Source organism: Aegilops tauschii, chromosome 2 (genome assembly GCF_002575655.3).
Source record: "Aegilops tauschii subsp. strangulata cultivar AL8/78 chromosome 2, Aet v6.0, whole genome shotgun sequence".
NCBI lineage: Eukaryota > Viridiplantae > Streptophyta > Magnoliopsida > Poales > Poaceae > Aegilops > Aegilops tauschii.
Genome location: NC_053036.3, coordinates 343543134 through 343550332, shown reverse-complemented (window position 1 = coordinate 343550332; position 7199 = coordinate 343543134). Strand labels below are relative to the sequence as shown.

Sequence of the window (7199 nt, the reverse complement as noted above, 5' to 3'; positions counted from 1 at the left end):
GGCGGCACGTCAAGCCGCATACTCCTAAAGAGCTAACTCGAAACGCTTCATGAGCCCTCTCTTAGCGCTTTTGGTGTTTTCTCCCACGTGACTTTGCAAGCGCCAACTTTCTCCCTTCCCACGCATGTTGCTTGCGCGTCAAAGGGGGGCTTCGCGAGCATCGTGCCTCGGGAGCCCTTATCACCCCACGGAGCCCTGCGCCCTCTAGCCTTGCTAGGCACGTGTCCTAGCATACCAGCGACTGCTACAGTACGCTTGGGGGCTGGGTCGTGGTGACGTAGAGCACCAGAGCAAGCAAAGGAAATAGAGACGGGCCTTGCAAGGAAACAAACATGGAAGGGAAACACCACAAGGAAGCAAAAACGTAGTAGTGCTTAACTTAGGTGGTGTTTGGTTCTCTAGTCCTAGGACTTTTTCTAGTCCCTAGGATTTTTTAAAAAAGATTCTTAAGGAGGTGCTTCTAAGAAATTTTAGCAAAATGTCCCAAAAAAGTCCCCCTTTTTGGTTTGCTCGGGACTTTTAAAGACTTTTTTTTAGTCCCAACATAAAAAGTTCCTTGAACCAAACACCCCCTTAATGCAAAAGTGCCAGGCAATGTCTTCACGCCCCACGGGGCCACTTCTATTCTATTACAGATAAATTAAAGAGTGGGAGAGGATCTAGGCGGAGAGTCGCTGTCGTCGCCGCCTTCAATCTTCATCATCAAAAGCCGCATCATCCTCGTCGCTACCGTCATCGACTGGTGCAAACCGCCGGACGAAGTTGGCCACATGGCCCTCCACCACCTTCCCAAGGTCCTCGCGAAGCTCTGCCGGGACGGGGTTCACGACCCGCTCGAAGTCAAAGCCATCATTGAGGCAGTGGAGTTTGCAGAGCACGGAGAAGAGGACAAAGATGGGATCGCGGGGACTTACTCATCATTTGGAACCCAGCGTCTCCTCTTCTGCTTCCTGCCGGTGCTGCTGCTACCACTGCTTTCTTCGCGAGGCCTGCTCGGGCTGCCTCCAGAGGTTGTGGCGCGGGACTCGCTGGTGTCATGAGCTGCAGGCACGATGCTGTCCCCCGCCCCCACCTCACGAAGTTCGCCGACCGCGGGACGGGGCGCATTGTCATCGTCATCACCGTCGCCGTCGTCGGTGGCGTCCAGCCGGAGCTGGCCGTGGATCGGCGGGGGCATCCTCGCGCTGCTCTCCCCATCCTAGGCTGCCGAGGACGCCGCGCCGTTGTGGCTTCCCGAGGCGGACTCCGCTCCCAGGGGATTCTCGCGAGGCCCCTCGTGGCCCGGTGGGATCAGGCCCCACTGGTCGAACAGGGGCATCTTCGCGATGAGGTCATCCCTGTTGTCCAGGCGGTACAACGGGCGCACCCCCTTGGGCCTGGCCTCTGGCTCCTCGGTAAGCAGGACCTTCAGGGCCTCAGTCACCGTCTCAGCAGGAAGGCTTTCTTTACGCAGTCGAATCTAGTCCTTGACGCCCGAGATCTCCCACACCGGGCACATGCGCTTCTGGAGGGGCGAATGCGGCGGCGGACGAATTCTTTGGCAACCATAGCCGCCATTATCCCGGTCTCTCGCAACTCCCTCAGCCACTCCAGGATTGGCTCCAGCCGGGCGTCGATGAACTTCTTGTGCTTCCATCCGGAGGTCTTCACAGCCGGCTTTGTCGGGATAAGCAAGAGGGGCTGGACGTAGACCCAGCGCCGCCGGAAGCCCTCCACCTTCTTGTGGATCCGCATGTCGATGATGAGCTTGTCCCTCTTGCCGTCCATAAGAAAGGAGACGCAAGACGAACGCTGGTTCCTTGCGGAGACCCGCAAGCTATAGAAGGTCCGGAAGAGCTCCACAGACGGCATCACCCCCAGGTAGGCCTCACAGAGGTAGGCGAAGATGGCAAGGACAAGGATGAAATTGGGCTAGAGATGGAGCAGGAGGATCTGGTAATGCTCCAAGATGGCGAGGAGGAAGTCGGAGAAGGGCGGCAACAGCCCGGCAACGAGCGAGTGGAAGAAGACGGCCACCGACATGGAACCCAAGTCGCGGGGCCAGCGAGAGCCCTACTAGATCCGGGTGGCTCCCCACTCGTTGTGATCGCTGGCCAGGAGAGGGTGTGCCAGACCTCCTCGTCGATGATGGAGGAGCACAGCAGGGCCAACCCGTACTCGCTGGCTGCACTCTTCCGACCGGCGGGAGCCTTCTCCGCGGTGTTCTTGCCTTTGGGAGCCATGGCAGCGGGAGCAGAAGAAGCAGAGGAGCAGTACGCAGGAAGGCAGGGAGCAGAAGAAGCAGAGGAGCAGTACGCAGGAAGGCGGGGAGCGAGACCGGAAGCAATGATGCTCCCGCGCCCTACGCTGGCAGGCTTTATCACCAAGGCGGCTGTTACCGAGGCGTCATGGGAAGTGGGGGCATCCCTGTCCCGTCATGCTGCCATGCGTCCCTGCCTGGGCCCGACAGTCTTCGGCCTCGCATCGTTTCGCTCCTCAACGGGCGAAACATGCACGCTGTGGGCCAAAGAGCTACCATCGGCCCAGTGGGAACGAGGGTACCACAGGCCACCTACCTAAGGCCCAGGAAGGGCCCCATGGCCCAACTCAGGGAGGCAGCCCACCAGCGGGCACCGCAAAGCCAACAGCCTCTCGAGGGCCTGCCCCGCGAGGGCCTTCTCCTACGAAGGACTTCATCGGATCTACCTCACAGCGAGCGCCTCGTGAGGTGATACGTGTCCAACGTATCTATAATTTTTTATTGTTCCATGCTATTATATTATCTATCTTCGATTTTTATATGCATTTATATGCTATTTTATATGATTTTTGGGACTAACCTATTAACCTAGAGCCCAGTGCCAGTTTTTGTTTTTTCCTTGTTTTTGAGTTTTACAGAAAAGGGATATCAAACGAAGTCCAAATGACCTGAAACTTCACGACGACTGTATTTGGAGCAGAAGAAGCCCCCGAAGCAAAAGAGTTGGGCCAGAAGAGCCACGAAGCCTCCACAAGGGTGGAGGGCGCCCTACACCCCAGGCGCGCCCTCCGACCTTGTGGGCCCCTCGTGGACTCTCTTGACTTATTTTCGACGCCAACACCTCTTATATATCCCCAAACCTCCAGAAATAAACCTAGATCAGGAGTTCCGCCGCCGCAAGCCTCTGTAGCCATCAAAAACCAATCGAGACCCTGTTCTGGCACCCTACCGGAGGGGGATATCATCACCGGTGGCCATCTTCATCATCCCGGCGCTCTCTATGACGAGGAGGGAGTAGTTCACTGTCGTGGTATATACACGGCCACCTATGGGACCAGGAGGCCCCTTGCTGGTTCGGCAGGGGGACGTCGCGTTGCACAAAGAGCAGACCAACGCACGGCAGCACGGCAGAGAGCACACAATCAATTTACCCAGGTTCGGGCCGCCGCGAGGCATAAAACCCTACTCCTGCTTTGGTGGATTGATGGTGGAATGTGGATGGTGCAATGCAGTACACTTGCCCGGCAGGGGTCGCCATAGGGCAGTAGCGACTACACGCATATGGGGTTGTGGGTTTGTCAACTTTCCAACCCTTCCTACGAGTGCCATGGGCCTCCTTTTATAGATCAAGGGGTCACCATAATGGCAAAGTAGTCATTATCCACTAATATGATAGCAAATAGTGCTATCATACCTAACTCTGCGGGCTGACAGGGTGCATTAAATGCATCACTTAGTGTCACATCACTGGTTGCCCGGCAAGGCTTGCCGGGCTATCTCGCCAGCTCCGTGCGTGTTCTCTTGACACGTCGCAGGACACGTGGTGAATGGCTGCCACTTAATCACCTTGCAGCTTGACACCGCACTGATTGACGACGTGGGTCGTGCTTGAGTGGTAGGTGGGGTGGTTTTGCCTCCGCGAGTCCCGACAGGTCCTGCCGGGGTGCCTTGGTCGTCTACTTCTGGTGGTGGCCTCGCCCCTTGCCGGGCTCGCCTGCCCGGCAAGGGAGGCCCTTCTCTTGCCGATATGCTGCTCCTATGGCTTGATCTTGATCCCTCTGAGCTGCATGTTGGTTCTTCAAATCTCTTGGTCCTTCAATCTCTGACTCAAGCTGGTGCTTCAATCTTGTTCTTGTGCCTGTGCACAGTCTGGGCAATGGACCCAGGGTCTGTTGCACCGACAGAAGCCCCCGGGCCTGCCCCGAACGCGTTGCTGAGTGTCGTCGGGGTAGGGCCTAATAAGTGCACAGGCAGGGTTGCTGAAGGGGTTGGCCCCTTGATGTTTCCATTGCTACTTCATTAGCTTTGATTTCGGGCCAGTATCCGGTTCTACCGCGCGTGGCGTAAAGCCAATAGTGGTGGGGTCGCTCCAGTGATGGCCGGTGAATGACTTTAACGCACGGGGTAGAAACTGCCAATTTACCCTTCCCACTGCGCGCCATGCATCACGCGGGGTAGGTAACGGAGGCACGTGGCGCGGGAGAGCATCTTGGAGAGGACATGCCCGCCTTGAATTGGCGGAGCAGGGCGGTGGCCACCCGTTGATGGAGCAGCTGCCCTCCCCCGCCCGGCCTATAAAAGGGAGGGGCGGAGGAGGCCGGAGTCATCCACCTCCGCATTCCTCCTCTTCTTCCCTTGTTCTCTGCTTCTGCCGGCGATGCCGAAGAGAAGAGCCTAGGGTCAACCCCTGGGCTACTGCTTGGGATCTCCCTTGGACCTGAAAGGAAGGTTCGGGCGGCGTGACACCGACGCCGGGAGTGGCACTCCTGGCGTGCTTGTCGCCGGGTCACCCGTGGCCTTGACTTCAATGGGAGGGGACGCGACCAACACCATGTCGCGGCTCGAGAAGGGCACGGCGTGTGGTAGTCGACCGCTCCCCATTCTTCTTCCTTTTGCGGCATCAGAAAGGAGCCGTAGGAGAGATTCGCTGCTAATGGGGGCGTATCTGGCTCCTCCTGGGCGCGGCTTTCTCGTCGAATAGGAAGGCTCCTTGCTTTCTCACACGTCATCAGGACTGATACGTCTCCAACGTATCTATAATTTTTTATTGTTCCATGCTATTATATTATCTATTTTGGATGTTTAATGGGCTTTAATATGCTCTTTTATATTATTTTTTGGACTAACCTATTAACTAGAGGCCCAGTGCCAATTTCTATTTTTTTTTGCCTATTTTAGTGTTTCGCAGAAAAGGAATATCAAACGGAATCCAAACGTGATGATCTTTCTTGGACCGGAAGCAAACCAGAAGACTTGGAGATGAAGTCGGAGACGCAACAAGGCGCCACGAGGCAGGAGGGCGTGCCCAGGGGGTAGGTGCGCCCCCACCCTCGTGGGCCCCTCGTAGCTCCACCGACTTACTTCTTTTGCCTATATATACTCTTATACCCTAAAACATCAGGGGGAGCCACGAAACCACTTTTCCACCGCCGCAACCTTCTGTACCCGTGAGATCCCATCTTGGGGCCTTTTCCGGCGATCTGCCGGAGGGGGAATCGATCACGGAGGGCTTCTACATCAACACCATAGCCTCTCTGATGAAGCGTGAGTAGTTTACCACAGACCTTCGGGTCCATAGTTATTAGCTAGATGGCTTCTTTTCTCTCTTTGATTCTCAATACAAAGTTCTCCTCGATGTTCTTGGAGATCTATTCGATGTAATACTCTTTTGCGGTGTGTTTGTCGAGATTCGATGAATTGTGGATTTATGAACTTGATTATCTATGAATATTATTTGTTTCTTCTCTGAATTCTTATATGCATGATTTGATATCTTTGCAAGTCTCTTCGAATTATCGGTTTAGTTTGGCCTACTAGATTGATCTTTCTTGCAATGGGAGAAGTGCTTAGCTTTGGGTTCAATCTTGCGGTGTCCTTTCCCAGTGACAGTAGGGGCAGCAAGGCACGTATTGTATTGTTGCAATCGAGGATAAAAAGATGGGGTTTATATCATATTGCTTGAGTTTATCCCTCTACATCATGTCATCTTGCTAAATGCGTTACTCTGTTCTTATGAACTTAATACTCTTGATGCATGCTGGATAGCGGTCGATGTGTGGAGTAATAGTAGTAGATGCAGAATCGTTTCGGTCTACTTGACACGGACGTGATGCCTATATTCATGATCATTCCCTTAGATAACTTCATAACTATGCGCTTTTCTATCAATTGCTCGGCAGTAATTTGTTCACCCACCGTAATACATGTTATCTTTAGAGAAGCCACTAGTGAAACCTATGGCCCCGGGTCTCTTTATTATTATATTGCATCTCTTTTATTTACATCGCATCTCGTTTACTATTTTGCAATCTTTACTTTCCAATCTATACAACAAAAATACCAAAAATATTTACTTTACTACCTTTATTAGATCTCACTTTTGCGAGTGACCGTGAAGAGATTGACAACCCCTTTATCGCGTTGGTTGCAAGGTTCTTGATTATTTCTGCAGGTACTAGGTGACTTGTGCGTTGTCTCCTATTGGATTAATACCTTGGTTCTCAAAAACTAAGGAAATACTTACGCTACTTTGTTGCATCACCCTGTCCTCTTCAAGGGAAAACCAACGCATGCTCAAGAGGTAGCAAGAAGGATTTCTGGCGCCGTTGCGGGGGAGATCTACACCAAGTCAAGACATACCAAGTACCCATCATAAACTCTTCTCCCTCGCATTACATTATTTGCCATTCGCCTCTCGTTTTCCTCTCCCCCACTTCTAAAACGATTTTCGAAAACCATTGCCTTTTTTCGCCCCTTTTCCATTAGTCTCTTTTTGCTTGCTTCTTGTGCGTTCGTGTGTTAGATCGTTTGTTGCGCCTTCATGGCTAGCCTTCCTTTGTCTCCCGATTTTGAAGTTCTTCACTTCAAACAAAGACAAGGAGAAAACTTAAAAGATGCTTGGTACAGGATGATAGAATCCTATCGTAATTGCACTATAGAGGGAGATTTCAAGATTTTACTCCGTAATTTTTATGTTGGGCTAACCATGTCCCATAGACAACTCTTGGATTTTGCCGCTAAAGGGATTTTTATTGAAATTGATCCCAGTATTGCGCATGAGATTATAGAGGGAATAGTAGGAGTACTTGAAGGAAATATGCCCTAGAGGCAATAATAAAGTTATTATTTATTTCCTTATATCATGATAAATGTTTATTATTCATGCTAGAATTGTATTAACCGGAAACATAATACATGTGTGAATACATAGACAAACAGAGTGTCACTAGTATGCCTCTAC

The 7199-nt window shown here is 52.3% G+C and overlaps 1 long non-coding RNA gene across 1 annotated transcript; it reads right to left on the bottom strand.

The window, feature by feature from the left end:
* Nucleotides 1-342: 342 nt before the first annotated feature.
* On the bottom strand, nucleotides 343-3336 carry LOC141041676 (uncharacterized). The gene is made up of 2 exons (XR_012202638.1): nucleotides 915-3336; nucleotides 343-808 (listed from the first exon to the last, which is right to left on the bottom strand). It is a non-coding gene; the product is annotated as an uncharacterized lncRNA (long non-coding RNA).
* Nucleotides 3337-7199: the final 3863 nt, after the last annotated feature.